The following is a 16,836-nucleotide window of genomic DNA, read 5'->3' on the forward strand; positions in this document are numbered from 1 at the left end:
GCACGCTATGAGCGTGGTATGTTGTCATGCTCTTACATGACACGCTTGTCAGGATTATCATGTTTGCACCAGACATATATATTGTCATGCATTGACGTCACGTAACACCAGGTTTGGTATATGTGGAGCAAGCAGAAGGGCCACGAGTGCATCATGAAGGGCCCAGTTTACTCCAACGTAGTGTTGACGCGCGCGCACACTGGGCACAGCGACGCCACGTCAGCAAAACGCGAGCATTGTATACTCTGACGCCAGACGCAACCAGCGTCCGTAGCCGTGGCCTGATGGCGACCAGTGCGATTTCGTGCCAATGCGTTATCAAGACAACGCTGCGTCTACCTCTCTTTGTAACGGAAAAACGCCGGACATGCTAAAACGCGCATGCGTCAAAGCAACGCATGCGGGGTACGTGCCTGCGAGCGTATGGCAGGACTGTCGCCTGGCACGGCAACGCCGGTGTGAAACGAAGAAATGAACCGCAGTGAGCACGCGCACCACGACAGGTCAAAATGTATTGGCGCCTTGACTGTGGAATGTAGTCATGTTCTCACAAAACACGCATCTCAGGTTTATCATGTTCTCACTAGTCACATAGCTTCGTCATTCATTCAAGTACTGTAATACTAAATTTGGTATAAGTAACGCTAGTGAAATGGCCACGAGCGCATCATGAGCGTGGTATGTAGTCATGTTGTTACATGACATGCATGCCATGACTTTTATGTTAGGGTCTGTCGCATGTGTTCGCCAGGCAATCACGCCACACCATACCAATTTTGCAACATGTCGTGTGAACGAAACCACCGCGAGAGCTGGAGGACCACGAAACGTAAAATATAACATTCTTGACATACTTCTCATGATTTTCATGTTATGAGTAGTCAAATATGTTCTCCATACAGTCATATGATGCTATACCAAGTTTGGTATTGATACCACTTTCGAAACGGCCAGGAGAGCTAATCGTCGTAGGCGGCTAGATGATAGATAGATAGATAGAGAGAGAGAGATAGATACATAAATAGATAGACAGATAGATAGATAGATAGATAGATAGATAGATAGATAGATAGATAGATAGATAGATAGATAGATAGATAGATACGCACAAAGGCGCCGAAGTTCACTATGGAATGCTCCGCAAATAAAAAGCTGTCTGCATCTTTCCACGTGGAGAACTCGAGTAAATGCGTCACATGGGCGGGGAGTGTATCTCCTGAATGTTGCGTAATTGGGTATGATTTGTGACTCACTGGGCAGCTTTCATCTCGGGTAGGTGTGTGGGTCGAGGTGGGTAGCCGTAACCGTAGGTCATGTTCATCGGCGATACGTGCACACGCACCAATGAGTCCTTACAGGATGCGCGCATCAAGTACGATTTTAACGGCTCGAGCAGTTTCTCGTCGTCATTTTTGTCGCTGTTAACGTTGTCGTTGACGTACCACTGTTAAAGGCGACGTTGCAAACGCGTTTGAAAGAGCCCGTAGGGCATCGGTCTGCTTCGCTTTGTTCTTGATGCTCCCGACCAGCGTATTGTCGTTGTCAAAGCGCAGTCGGTCGCACACCTTGCAGGTGTGTCCGGAGCTGTGGTCCACGCGTGTTTGAAACGAGGGGCTGGCTGCGGGAATCGCTTGGCTCTCCCTGCCTATTTCACAGCACGCTCGCGTTTACGAGCCCCTTCCGGAGCCGCCATTTGTTAACGACGTTTCCGCGCCACTTCTCGCTCACGTACTTCTGGGCCCAAAGCTCGCTACTCCCATTTCACAGCTGCCTCTTGTGTACGAAGTTCGAAATACGCAGCTCGGTGTTGGCGTTTCTCAGCTGCTTCTCGTTCCACGAGTGAAGGATCCGCAGCTCGCTTCAAACGCTTGCGTTCAGCGTCGTATGCTTGTCTCTTCGCAGCCTTGTCTTCTGCTTTGCTTGCTGTTCTCGACGCCGAGGACGGTGAGGGTGGAGTAACGTTGCCTTGAAGGAGTGGTGGGACGATGATGTTGGGTTGTGCCCCAGCGCTGGTTGAAGGTACTGTTGCCATCTGTTGCTTCCGTCGCATCTACTCGAGTCAAGCAAAGCATGAAGTCGAGTGAAAGAGAGGGGTTAGAGGGGGATAAAATGGGCGAGATGAAGGGGGAAGTGAGACGAGCCGAACATGCGCAGTGAGGTTGTGGACGCTGAGGACGAGTGGCATGGTGTGACTAAGAAATGCTCTGCATTTGAAAAAGTCATGCTTTTCCCGCGAGGCAGAAGCAATGAGTGGAAACACAATAAATTGAATTGTCCTATTAAGAACGGCAAGCAGCTCTACACTTTGTCTTGTCGCTGAATCACAAATAATGGTTACTCATAAGAATGCGCAGCTATATACAAAAGACAAGCGTGAACTAGCAATTGTCCCAATTATGGCGTCTCAGTGTTTCAGCTACGCGCTGCAACTGTCGTCACAGCAAAGCTATGCAGAACCCGACGCTTTTAGATATATTTTTATTTAACTTTGGCACCTGGGGTGACACGTCCGCGTCTCTTGCCACGTGGTGGTGCCTGAACCAAAGTGTTCCCGGTGTTTTGTTTTCCTTTGCACACCACGAGTCTCTACAGAAAGGGACCACTTTTTTGTGCGAGCTTCAAAAAGAGTTTTTGAATTGAAAGAAAAATAAGAAGTGTTGCGTGATAGCAACATGCTCAAGCTCTTCCGAGACCTGCGCATCACCAGTGCGCATCGACAGGCGCATAGAAATAGATAACCGTCATATTGCCGGCGCAAATATGGTGCGTCGTGTAGTTCTCGAAGGTGGTGTGCTGCGGAGCGAGGAGTCACCTTTTTGATTCCCCTGTCAGGTTCGTCGAAATCTTTTAAAGACGGTAGTCTTGCTTTAGGTACTTTGATGAAAAAATTTTGGTTTGTCTGTACATCTATCTGTCCGCCGTAACGATACCCCACTCGGCCAACCCCATCCGCAGCGCCCATCAATATTGCTTACGTTTTAGTGCTCATACATGGGTGATTATCAATTAAAAATTAATTATTCCGTATTTCTGAAGCACCACAACAACACGTCAATATTTTGTCTGTGTGTCTTTATAATAGAGGAGGCATACATAAGTAATTCTAAGAGCAGTTCCATTTATCATGCTGAGCTGACAATGCAATGTGATGCTCAAAAAGGCAAGTGTTTCCAACGCTTTGCTAAGATGACACTGTGGTGGCACTTGCCCTTCCAATTGCGTTCTACACTTTATCACCTCTGAGACAGGCGCGCGCGCCTTCCTTTGTTTTCGAAGATAACTGCCAGATGACGCTCGTGCCTAACGTGCTCGATACGTTCCTTCGCCTTCACTGAACAGATCGAGACACTCAAACCCAGCGCCTCTAGAATGCAATTCGCCGACTTTCGTGCACAGAACATCAAAACAACTTTTTGTTCAGTCTCTCCAGACGCAGGACTACCATCTTCCGACAATGTGTGCAGTGAAACATGCTGACAGGGGGCAATTTTTTTCTTAGATTTTTTTTGCTAGAGCGCTTACACATTCGGGGTCATGATTTTGTGGCTTCAGCAAATGTCCGCTGAGAGTGTCAATCTAATAGATATCGAAATAACACAATGTATGGACAAGAGCACTTCATTTCAGCCTACACGTGCTTAAACACCCATGTCGCTTAGCGGCCACCAAATAGATTTCACAAAAGTTTCTTTATAAGCGAAAGGTGTCCCGAATAAGATTTATTCAGCTTTATATCGTCAAATCTATGTGCTTACAAACAAAACCAGTCACTTCATCGTGACCATACCGCAAATTGTTAGTTGGCGCATTTCTCCAAGTTCGAGTAACTCTTGTCTAATGTATGCTGAGTGGAAGGAGTTCTATAGGCGTCAGATTAAACACAAAGTAAAGCAGCAGCAAAGCTATATTGCGCAATGTCCAGTTATTTAAGGCCAGAGTTTAAGCAAGGCCTATTCTGCCCTTTGTGTTCCTCTCGTTCCATACGGATACATTGGCATAAATTAGAGGTTAACAAGGGTTTTCTTTTTCAGGGTGCTTAATAGAGTCTGTAAATGCCTGTTTTCGGACATTGTGCGTAAAAGCATAGAAGTGCCACCAATTGTTCATTTTCAAAATTCGCCTAAATACAAACACAAATATACCACAAGTTGTCCTTTCGAATTCTGTTTCCAGCCATTACTTGTGCATGTAGCAGGGCCACACAAATTTTTTAAAAATCTATGGCTTTCAACCTACTCTTCTAGTTCGACCTACTTTCGGGAACAATTGCTAGCATTAGCTACACGGTATACACTGGTCACCATTCGCCGAACACTTCCGCAGTACTAGCAAATACAAAGTGACTACAGAGAACGATCAGAGGAAACCAATTACCTTCAATAGACAGGGTTGTCATGAACATGCCACTTCGCTCATATAGCTCAATCGGTTGGCGAATGCGAAACTGTCCAGAGCCTTCAAGAGAAAGGGTATAGAGTTGCCTACAATATTCACTAGGGAAAAGCCTGATGCGTTGATTGTTATTCTACAATGAGAATGATTGGTAGTGCACAGATTGGCTTAGTCATCGAGTTTTGGGGCATCACACGCACTTGTGGTTTTGTTTATTATAGTCATTTGATTTTCTTTCTAACCAAATAACAAATTATGGTTAACTTTGTGAACGAACTGTAAGTAGTAAGCCTGAAAGCTTACGGTGGTAAAGTGGATCTTCATAACGTTTGTTTAACTTTATCTGGCAGTAAACCAAATGCAGGCTACACAGAGTTTTGAAAAATCCGTGTACTACCCATAATTTCCATGCTGGTTGAGAGCGCCATGCGTGGCAGCTTTTACTCGCAATGCCTACAAACTGTCGCGTTGTACGATTTAAGATGGCGCCCGGAGGACGGTGCACCCATTTGCTTGCATAAGAAGAGGTGACACGTGCAGACGTGCGGTTCGGTATCTGATGAAAGTTGGACGAACGACCATGCCGCTTTCACCAAATAAAGTTGTTAGATGCACTGAAGCGTACATGAGACCAACACCTTTTTTGAAACAATGAAAGCTGCTTTCATGAGTGCTTCCCTCGGTAAGAAAGGTAATATTTCAGCTCCCATAACGTGCATGAACGACGCTTTGCGAAATCCAGAGTGTGCTACAGAAAACTGCACGAACAAGAATGGACGTAGAACCCAAACAACACTCAGGGTAATATGTGCCGAGCCGGCATGAAGGGTTTGCTGCAGCAGTAGGCCACTAGCGAATAGCATCACCACGGTTGCACGAAACTGAATGTTTAATGCGACGATGATTCACAAACATATTACGCCGTTGTCTTACTTCGCACTTTCAGGAATATGGAGTTGCTTCTTAAGCGTACCACAAATATTTTAATTCCATAAATCAGAGCTTCTGTCAGAGCCATGCTCAGATTATAGCTGTACGCAACGCACTGCAGTCGGAGTTTGCAGGTTGCGTCAGTGCGATTGAAACAAGTGTTTTCTCACGGCGTCATCACGTGCACGAAGAAAGCAGAATCTGGTGCAAAATTAATTTGGCCGAGCTTGTGGCCCGTAAATTGCAGGTCGGAATACTACGATACTTACTGACGCTGATGGTGGCAAACAGGGCACCGGCCGTCCACCAACTGACAAGATGTGAGGCGCGTCATTATTTTTACACGTGCCGTCAAATATTTCAGCGTTTTAGCTAGCGGCCACGTAGGTTACAGAATATTCTAATGATCACAAAGTGGGTCTTATCTTAACAAAAAGATCTACTGCATTCCTGAAGTTTCTCTAACACTGCAGGCACAGGTTGAAATGAAAATTACTGGCAGTCAGATGATAATTTGGGCCAGTTGGTGTACTGGCCGTGGTTTCGTGGTGTACTGGCCGTGGATTGATATGTGGGGTTTAGCGTCCCGAAACCACCATAAGATTGAGAGATGCCATAGTGGAAGGCTTCAGGAATGTCGACCACATGGGGTTGTTCAACGTGTACCCAAATCTAATCACACGGACCTACAACATTTCCGCCTCCATCAGAAATGCAGCCGCTGCCGCTGGGATTTGATCCCTCGACCTGCAGGTCAGCAGCCGAGTACCGTAGCCACTAGACCACCGCGGCGGGGCAGGTGTGCTGGCCGTACAAGGGGGTGGTAACAGAAAATGAGGAAGAATTTTGGCATATTTCTCTTCTAAACATGGCATCGTCGCCATGCTTAACAAGATATAAAACTACAATGATGAAGTAAGAAAATAAAGGATTAGTACACACATTAGGTTATAATATAGCAAACCCCACCAATTGTGCAATCCTTAGGTTTTCTTAAAGCACATGAAACGGCCTGAGGCGCACGACAAGCCCAACTTCAGGTCGCGCACGGCACGGTTGAGAGTTCATGATGCCATCAGAGACAATCTCGCAGTGGGATAAGCCGAGACATCAAACTGCTCGATACGGTCCGAAGTACCGTCACGGAAGTGTTTCCCTCAGTCCATGTCGACGCATCACTCTTTCCAACCAAACAAGGTCACTTAGCTGGTATTTCGTGAAGTGTCGTCGAATATTGTAACGGTGGCTGTCGATTCTCTGTTGATTCTTAACGGAGAAGCTGGCGAGCTCTTGTGCTTTGTCGGCGTGCTAAAGGTAGGCACTCACGTCAGGTATTTCTTCGTCAGCGACGTTTGACAGCATGGCGTCGATCACCGTGGCCGGCTTCCTTCTGTAGACCGACTTGTGTGGTGACAAGTTGTATGGCGATTTGATAGCAACTTGTATGGTGACTTCGCATACAGCACCACCGTGCTGTATGCGAAGGCGACGTACGGAAGGATTGCAGCGCACGTCTTGTGTTCGACGTCGACGTACATGTTCAGCATGTCGGCCATGGTCTCGTTAAGAAGCTCGGTGAGGCAATTCGTCCGAGTGTGGTAGGTGGTCATGTGGCGGTGGCTTCTGTGGGTGTATCTGAGGGTTGCCTGAGTTAGCTCTGCTGTAAAGGCCGTGCTTCTGTCCGTCATCAAGACCTCTGGGATGCCATGAAACAGGACGATGACCTAAACGAGAATTCGACTACCTCGGCAGCACTGCCTTTGGGCATAGTCTTTGTTTCAGCGTAGCGGAGGAAGTTGTGAGTTTTTACGACGATTCACTGGTTTCTAGCTGTTGAGGTCGGATACGGCTCTTGAAGTCTATTCCCATTTGCTGGAAAGGTCGGCGAGGTGGTCTCACTTGAACTGGACGTTGGTTCTTGTAATGCTCGTGAGTATATCGGCAATATGGGTGAAATTTTCAACGAACTGCCTATAATATGGGCACAGGCCAAGAAATAGACGAATGGCCTTCTTGTGGGTGGGTGGTGGAAAGACGGCAAGGGAGGCTGTTTTCCACGAGTCGAGGCAAACTTCAGACCTGCTGATGATGTGACCCAAGGACAAAAGCTCTTCATATGTGAATCGGCACTTTTCTGGCTTCACGATGAGTTCAGAAGTCTTCATTGCTTGCAGTAAAGCTTCAAGGTGCAGGAACTGTTTGTAGAAATTTCAGAAAATCATGGCGATGTCGTCCAAGTACAAGAGACTAGTCTGCCACTTCAATTCTGCTAGCACTCTATTCATAACGCGTTGAAAAGTCGCAGGACCCGAGCGAAAATTCCAGAGCATGCCCCTGGGCTTGAAGAGGCCGTCTGTTGTTATAAACACCGTCTTCTCTCGGTCTCTCTCATCCACTTTGATTTGCCAGTAGCCAGTGTGGAGGTTCGTCGAGAAAAGTGCTTCGTGTTGTGGAGGTCATCGAAGGCATCGTCTATTCCTGGCATAAAATAAACATCATTTTTTATGACTTTGTTGAGGTGGCGAGAATCATCGCAGAAGCGCAGGGCTCTGTCATTTTTCCTCACTAACACCCCGGGTGACACCCACAAACTCTTACACGGTTGGATGATGTCACGTAAGATTTCGTCGGCTTGCCTTTTTACGGCCCGACGTTATCTCCTCGAAACTATATACGGGCTCTGCCGTAAATAGCCACTGATGTCTTACGAATTTTCAACCACGAGGAAAAGCAGTTCTTGTATTGCAGGAGCAGGGCCTTGAGCTGTTCTTACTTATGCTTTGGGAGGCTCGGATTAACGTCGAAAGCTGGGTGAGGAGCTTCATTCCTGGGAGTAGGTTCTGCAGAACCGGTGAGGGTGAAAGCATTTGGGGCTTTCATCATTTTCTTGATGTAGCTACCGTCGTACTTTTGTTCACGTATTTCTACGCGCTGCTGTAATTTAATTCGTGAGCATAGCTATTGCTTTTCCTCCCCGCCGACCAGTAATTTCTCTTGCGGCGTAAATGTTCTGACCAACCATCATATGCTGATTGCCTTAGACAACGGCTTCCCGGCCTTCTGTTTTCGGAGGTCCTACAAAAACCTTGACGTTGGCGCTAAGCGAATGGTGACTTTTCTTCCAGCATTTTTAAGGCATACTTCCCTGACAGCGTGTGCGGCTTGAGTGTTTTTTTTTTGGTTGACAGCGTTATAGAAATCTTGCTCAGGTGGATGCCTACACCATGTAGGCTTAAGTACGTCCATACAGAGAATGGAATCTCTTGAGAAACGCTCCAGGACTACGGAACTCGCAGCGAAAATTCGGTTGGTAATGGTGATTTGAGCTGTGCAGATTATTGCTGGTGTAACTAAGGGACCTCCTGATGTGAAAATTTTGGGTCCCTCCCAAGCAGTCGTACATTTCTTGAAGTTTGTGGCGAACGACCTACTGATGACGAAATATGCCGTCGATGAGAACGTCGAGGTCATTAGTTTGTCGCCTGGCGTTGCGGTTAGGTCGCGACGTCGGGTATAATGGCTACATTGGTTTACCGCGTTGTTTTCACGTGACGCCACCAGATTTTCTAGACAATAAGTTTCAATGTCAAGACAACGTTGAAGGTTACGGCGGGTTTTTGAGGTGTCGTCGCCGCTTGTTCGTCGGCTGCGCAGATTACTCGGTAGTTCGTCATACAGCAAACGCATCTCCGTCGGCTGCTGTCCTTAGTTTTTTGAGTATGGCTGTCACAAACGAGCGCTCGCAAAAGCGAGTGCCTCCAAATTCTAGTGACGGTGACAGTAAGAGGCGCAGTTTGGATGCGACATATATCAGCGTAAAAAAAGAAACCGAGCATCAAAGGACTTCTCGAGCACGCCTCCTCTCCCACTCGAAAGTATCGATTCATCGATCAACCTCCTCACATCTGTTGCTTAGCAATCTCTGGAAAATTATCGAAGGTGAAGGGCGTGGTGATTCAGAGTTGAGTAACGCTACGACAGAGGTCGCGCTCTTTCCACAGCCTTGACTGTGCGCCACGCCAACGAAACTACTAGAAATTTCTACAACCAAGGCGAATTCATATAGGCCAGCAGCGGAAGGAGCCACACGAGGAGATGAAGAGAGTTTAGCACCGGCGTGCGTAGAGTAGGTAATGAAGAAAGCCCGCCGTCAGGCGAAGGCTTGTATCTTCAGTGACAAGGCAGGAGACGAGGAGTGTTTTTCCGCCAGCATGTGAAGGCTTGTCTTACAAGCAGGAGTCGAGTGTGTGTCTACCGCCCGTGGGCGAAGAGGTGTTCTGCAGTCACAGCGCGTCAATGGTCGACGTGCTAATGGAGAAGAATTTTCGTTATTGAAGTGCGGACATTTGGCGATTGGAGCTTTCCTGGAAAAGAAGCTTCGAGGGCAGCGCAACCAGCCCTCGCGTTTGAGTAGGTTGTTCTTTGAAAAGAAGCATTCAAGCTTTGCTCTAAAAATTTGGTCTCATTCGTTTGAGAACAATTTAGTCTGTAGGTGTCTTGGTTAGTTAATGCGCGAGAGTGCAATTTGTTGCCTGTTTTCTGTGTCCGTTGTTTTGAGTGTATTTGGTTCTGCTGTTTGTCCGTTGTTTTGAGTACCTTGTGATTGATGACATATTTGTATTCGATAATGGCCGAGTGCGCAAGTATGTGTTCTTGGTTCTGCAGTATTTCGGAATATATTTTGTTTTGTTATCAACTCTTCGTTTTACCTCGTTATATGAACCACAGCTGGCGTTCGCTGTCTACCAAACGGACTAAGTTCTTGTTTTCGTGGTGTGATTTGGGGTGCCTATACGTCCGCCCTTAGAATTAGCCCGTCTATTGCCTCCTTAAGTAAAGGGACCAGTGACAATCCTCTCGGAGAACCGCCCGAAGTAAGGCCTGCCCACTAACGGCATTGCGGTGACATGTAGCGGCCTAGCGACAGTGAACAGGAATATCCTTGGGCTGTCCATCGTACTGCTGCTAGGTAGTTGGCGATTACGCGTGATCTTTCACCCCACTGTAAAAGGTAAAACCAAGCAATCGCATTTGGCGGTACTGCCAGCTATCGATTCCGTAATGCCAAATGAAAAAGAAGGGATGACCCTATTTAAGTCTGGTGGTGCCATGCCCCAACATTCCATGGTGTTGGTGCGCTCGCAAGCGAATTTAACTTTTTTTTTGCCGAGCACCAGGCCAGAAGTGGGCTTGTGTCTATTTAACCAGTAGGTACCTGGCGGCATCCATTTTCTGCCTCCCACAGCAGCAGCAGATGCTCAGCTATTTGACCAAGGCTGTGGTGGGATAAGGTACGCCCAGGGGCCTTCGCAGAACCTGATGGGGCTACCTTTCAAGGTGAGCACCCAGAGAGAAACCGAGTGCGAGGTCCGTACATTCCTCTACCCATTGAAAAATAAACAAAAAACCAGTGGGTTCCCGGTTCGCACTGGGAATCGAGCCCGACACCTCTCGCATAGGAAGCGGACAATTTGACAATGTAGCCACGACTGCACCACCCTCTATTGCATTTCTGCCAGCTTCTCTGCAGTGGTAGCATGGAGTGAGGAGGTATGATTTTTATTTTAGAAGAAGAAAAATAGAAGTGAACCCTGAAGCTTTCTGAAGCTAAGTGCGACACCTGAGCAGTACATCCCAAGGGAGTGGGATAAGGAGGAATCAAAAAGAAGAGTGAGACGTTAACATTAAGAAAAAAGTTTGGAACATGGTCTCAAAGGAGTCTGAGAACGTGGAACAACTTGGCAAGAACGTCACGGTGTCGGGCGATTGCGGACGGCTGGCTAATCAACGTGAGCTACGCTGACGCCGAATATCAAGGAGCACAACCGTTCGGCACGAAATCCAGCAAGTGAGTCATATCATTGAGGTCGGTGGTGAGGCGCACGCCACAAGTCGGTTCTCCTCGGAAGGCTGCGCTAGCCGGCGGGTCGGTGGTATGGCAGCATCGGTGAATCTCGGCGGAATCGCAGTGGGGCAGCGGTGGTACGGCAGCAGCGGTGACTTTCGGCGGAATCTCAGTGGGGCAGCGTTTTGACCTTGGCGTGGTGGAGTCCTTCGGCGCACTGCAGTGGCGTAACTCATAGCTTCCGTCTGAGACAGCGCTGCTTGGGGAATTCGAAGCAATTGCCGAACTTTCTCGAGGACAATGTTAGCAATCAAATCCACTTGAGGCTGCCCAGAAGGTAACAGCTTGCGCGCCCCGCCGCGGTGGTCTAGTGGCTAATGTAGTCGGCTGCTGACCCACAAGACGCGGGTTCAAATCCCGGCTGCGGTGGCTGCATATCCAATGGAGGCGAAAATGTTGTAGGCCCGTGTGCGCAGATTTGGGTGCACGTTAAAGAACCCCAGGTGGTCGAAATTTCCGGAGCCCTCCACTACGGCGTCTCTCATAATCATATGGCGGTTTTGGGACGTTAAACCCCACAAATCAAATCAACAGCTTGCGCAGCTCCTCCCGCACAATGGCTAGAATGGTCTCGCACAGGTTGTCGCAGCAGATTAGTTGAACGTCTGCGTACTGTGGCATTGAGCGGCGAATGATTTGGTGAGTGCACAGCTCCAGCGTCATTTCAAATGTAGTCACTTCGGATAGAAATTCATGTGTGGTCTTCAATAGGTCTCTCTTCAATCCCGGGAAGAGCTTCTTTTTGAACTCTTGCATGAGCGAACGACCTTTCTTCTCTTCTCGCATGGCCGGGTCTGTGTGATAGAACATGTGCATACTTTCTTCTGCAAAAAATGGTAACATTTTTGTTTGGTAGATGCATCCGGGTCTCCAGCAAAGCAGCGGCTCTCTTGCGAGTGACTCTCGTGAACGTTTGCAGGAACGCACCGCAAAAAAGACCCCAGGTTTGAAGCGCAGACTCTTGAATTTTGAGCCAGGTCTTTGCGGTGCCTCCACGTAGAATTTTAAGCGGCGTTTCTTCCTTTCTGTGTCCCAGTGGTTGAGGGTGGTCACTCGGTTGTAGGTCGCCAGCCAGGACGGCGGGTGTCAAACGGTGACCCATGGAAAGACGGTTGTCTCTTGGTGGCTGCATCACGATCGTAGGCTGCGGCGCATTGGTTCTTGTCGTTGCCACAGTCCAGGTCATGGCCTTGGTCTCGCGAGTCTTGTCGTGTAGAGGCCTGTATTCTGAAGGTAGACCTTGCTGCTTGGAGCTTCTTTGCTGCTTGTGGATGGCGTTAGTGTCTTCTTCATGACGTGGGCTGGATTAATGGCTTGGCGGGGGCGTCCAGTGTATGAAAGAAACGGAACCTCTTTCAGATGTCACGGGGTCGTGACGTGGACGAAGGAAGCAGGCTGCTGGTCGAAGATAAAACTGTTTATTAGGCCGAACTTTTGGCTCGTAAACTGAAAGTAAGATTGCAGCGATACCCACTCACACTGATAGCGGCGAGCAGAGCGTAAGGCGTCAAACAACTCAATATCGGTTAAGCGCGTTGGTATTTATACACGTGCCGTCGAATATTCTAGCGTTATCGCTAGCGGCCACGTAGTTACGGAAAAATCTAATGTTCGCGAAGTGGGCATCATCTCAACAAAACAATCTTCTACAGTCCTGAAGCTTCTCGAACAGTGTAGAGGTGGTTTGCGCTGACAATTACTGACAGTGTAACGGGCGGTAACAATACTTGAGAAATAAATGTGGCAATAATGAGAACAATACACACGTAGGCTTCCCGCATAGTCGTAGTTGCGAAATTCAGACTAACAACAATGCTTTCGAAATGTACCTATGAAGTACAGGAAGAGTTGGCTGAGAGGCGTGGATAGTCAAAACTGCACGCTCCAGGACTCTAACCGTTTGGCTTCACTGCTTCAGCTCGAGGGTGTTGGAAGAATGTGGTACCTCATTATATACACAAAAATTAGGCCACATTGACTACACAAAAAAACATGCTTTTTTTACCTCACTCAAAGACATGATACTGTAAAGACAACCAAAGGGACCTAAAAGCATGAAAAAAATATTAACTCACCAGGGGATTTGAAGTGCAACTACTCTTCGAGATTTAGCAGCTCACCATATATCGTCGCGCTGCCACAGTGGTCTAGTGGCTAAGGTAATTGTCTGCAGACCCGCAGGTCATGAGACCGAATCCCGGCTGCGACGGCTGCAGTTCCGATGGAGGCGGAAATGCTGTAGGTCTGTGTGCTCAGATTTGGGGGCAGATTAAAGAACCCAGGTAGTCAAAACTTCCGGATTCCTCCACTCTCATAATCATATGATGGTTTTGGAACGTCCAACTCCACATATCAATCAATCATCATCTATCATCAACGTCACTCTTGGTTTGTCATATTCCTTTACGTCTAACGAAAAATTCACGTCAAGATAGTTTCTTTCAACATCAGTGCTACAAGGAGTCTAAGAAATTCACTTCATCGAAAGACTTCGATAACACCATCAACGCTTCATTCGCCACGTTTATCTGGGTGCAAAGACATTTCGTTTTGAAGCCTACAAATAGGCGAATGGAGTGCACTGCCCTGCCATCCATCAAAAAACGTTCGCTAAGTTTTAGAGAGAGGTGCGGCGATGGAGTAGTGGTTAGAGCATCCGCCTCACATGCAAGAGGTCTGTGGTTCAAATCCCGGTACCGCGCAGTTCCCAACCGGATTAAAAAAAAAATCCGCGTGTCGATGGAACTGCTCTAGGAGGCCTGGGGTGCGGCCTCACCGGCAAACACCGCCGAGAACGCACTCCCTCACCAGAGAAGGATTGGCCACCCTGGTGAAGTATCTGGCCTCTACCTCCCACATGCTTACGTCAAATCAGTCACGGCCCTCAGTCTCCAGCAGCTGCGAAGCAACTGACCACGGCGGCGGTCAGATAAGCAACGCAGCTGAGGGTGCTAAGAATTTCTGGATCCGGACAGGCCGCCATTGGAACCTGAACTTGGCAACGTTTAATGCTAGAACCTTATCTAGTGAGGGAAGTCTAGCTGTACCATTCGAGGAGCTAGAGGGTGTTAAATGGGATATAATAGGGCTCAGTGAGGTTAGGAGGACAGATGAGGCCTATACGGTGCCCCAGATTGGGCACGTCATTTGCTACAGGGGCTTGGCAGACAGAAGAGAACTGGGAGTGGGATTCCTAATTCACAGAAACATAGCTGGCAACATAGAAGAATACTATAGCATTAATGAAAGGGTGCTAGGTATTGTAATTAAACTGAATAAAAGATACAAGATGAAGGTAGTACAGGCTTACGCGCCTACATCCAGCCATGATGACGCTTCAGTGGAAAGCTTCTATGAAGACGTGGAATCGGCAATGAGTAAGGTAAAAACACAGTATACTATAGTGATGGGCGACTTCAATGCAAAGGTAGGGAAGAAGCAGGCTGGAGACTAGGCAGTAGGAGATTATGGCATCGGTACTGGAAACGCCAGAGGAGAGCTACTAGTAGAATTCGCAGAACGCAATAATTTACGGATTTTGAATACCTTCTACCGAAAACGAGAAAACCGCAAGTGGACATGGAGGAGCCCTAATGGCGAAAATAAGAACGAAATAGACTTTATAATGATTGCACACCCTGGAATCGTGCAGGATTTCGAAGTGGTTGGCAAGGTACGATGCAGTGACGATAGAATGGTACGGTCTCGAATTCAACTAGACTTGAAGAAGGAACGACAGAAACTGATAGGCAAGAAGCCAATCAATCAGCTAGCACTGAGAGGGAAAGTACAGGAATTCAGAGTGTCGCTGCAGAACAGGTACTCGGCTCTTAGTGAGGAAACCAACCTTAGCGTAGATACAATGAATGATAATCTGACGAGTATCATTACGGAGTGTGCAGTGGAAGTTGAAGGCAGGGTAGTTAGACAGGACACTGGCAAGCTTTCCCAGGAAACGAAGAACCTGATTAAGAAGCGTCAAATCATGAAAGTGTCAAGTACAACAGACAAAATAGAACTGGCAGAGCTTTCGAAGTTGATTAAAAGGCGTAAGGTATCCGATGTGAGAAGGTATAATATGGAGAGAATTGAACACGCTCTGAAAACGGAGGAAGCGTTAAAACAGTGAAGAGGAAACTTGGGATAGGCAAAAATCGGATGTATGCACTAAGGGACAAAGAATGCAAAATAACTACACATATGGATAGGATAGCTAAAATAGCGGAGGAGTTTTACAGAGATCTGTACAGTAGCCAAGACAACCATGACCTTAATACTATAAGAACTAGCAGTAACCCAGATTACACCCCACCAGTAATCATAGAAGAAGTCAGAAAAGTTTTGGAGAGCATGCAAAGGGGCAAAGCTGCTGGTGAGGATCAGGTAACATCAGATCTGCTGAAAGATGGAGGACAGATTGTGTTAAAAAAACTAGCCACCCTGTTTACGAGGTGTCTCCTGACGGGAAGAGTACCAGAGTCTTGGAAGAACGCTAACATCATCTTAATACATAAGAAAGGAGATGACAAGGACTTGAATAATTACAGGCCGATCAGCTTGCTCTCTGTAGTATACAAGCTATTTACAAAGGTAATTGCTAACAGAGTAAAGAAAACATTAGAATTCAATCAACCAAAAGAACAAGCAGGATTTAGAACAGGCTACTCAACAATTGACCACATTCATACTATCAATCAGGTAATAGAGAAATGCTCAGAGTATAACCAACCCCTATACATAGCCTTCATAGATTACGAGAAGGCGTTTGATTCAGTAGAAATATCAGCCGTCAAGCAAACACTGCGGAATCAGGGCGTAGATTATGTATATATAAACATTCTGGAAGAAATCTACAGGGGATCAACTGCTACCATAGTGCTTCATAAAGAAAGCAACAGAATATCAATCAAGAAGGGTGTAAGGCAGGGGGACACAATTTTCCCAATGCTATTTACCGCGTGCTTACAGGAGGTTTTCAGAAGCCTAGAATGTTAACAGTTAGGGATAAGAGTCAATGGAGAATACCTTAGTAACCTGCGCTTCGCCAATGACATTGCATTGCTGAGTAACTCGGGGGACGAATTGCAACTCATGATTACATAATTAGACAAGGAGAGCAGAAAGGTGGGTCTTAAAATTAATCTGCAGAAAACGAAAGTAATGTACAACAACCTCGGCAAGGAGCAGCGCTTCGAGATAGGTAATAGTGCACTTGTAGTTGTAAAAGACTATGTCTACTTAGGGCAGGTAATAACCGCAGAGCCGAACCACGAGATTGAAGTAACTAGAAGAATAAGAATGGGATGGAGCACATTTGGCAAGCACTCTCAAATTATGACAGGTAGATTGCCACTATCCCTCAAGAGGAAGGTATATAACAGCTGTATCTTGCCGGTACTTAGCTACGGAGCAGAAACCTGGAGACTTACAAAGAGTGTTCAGCTTAAATTTAGGACGACGCAGCGAGCAATGGAAAGAAAAATGGTAGGAGTAACCTTAAGAGACAAGAAGAGAGCAGAGTGGATTAGGGAACAAACGGGGGTTAAGGATATCATAGCTGAAATCAAGAAGAAGAAATGGACATGGGCAGGGCATGTAGCGCGTAGACA

General features: G+C 47.1%; 1 protein-coding gene across 1 annotated transcript in view; it reads left to right on the forward strand.

Annotated features, from left to right (window-relative positions):
• The window catches only part of LOC142765391 (uncharacterized), a 69,276-nt gene that overhangs the window by 34,106 nt on the left and 18,334 nt on the right, over window positions 1-16,836 (forward strand). The window lies entirely within an intron of this gene.

This window comes from Rhipicephalus microplus, chromosome 1, assembly GCF_043290135.1.
Source record: "Rhipicephalus microplus isolate Deutch F79 chromosome 1, USDA_Rmic, whole genome shotgun sequence".
Classification (NCBI taxonomy): Eukaryota; Metazoa; Arthropoda; class Arachnida; order Ixodida; family Ixodidae; genus Rhipicephalus; species Rhipicephalus microplus.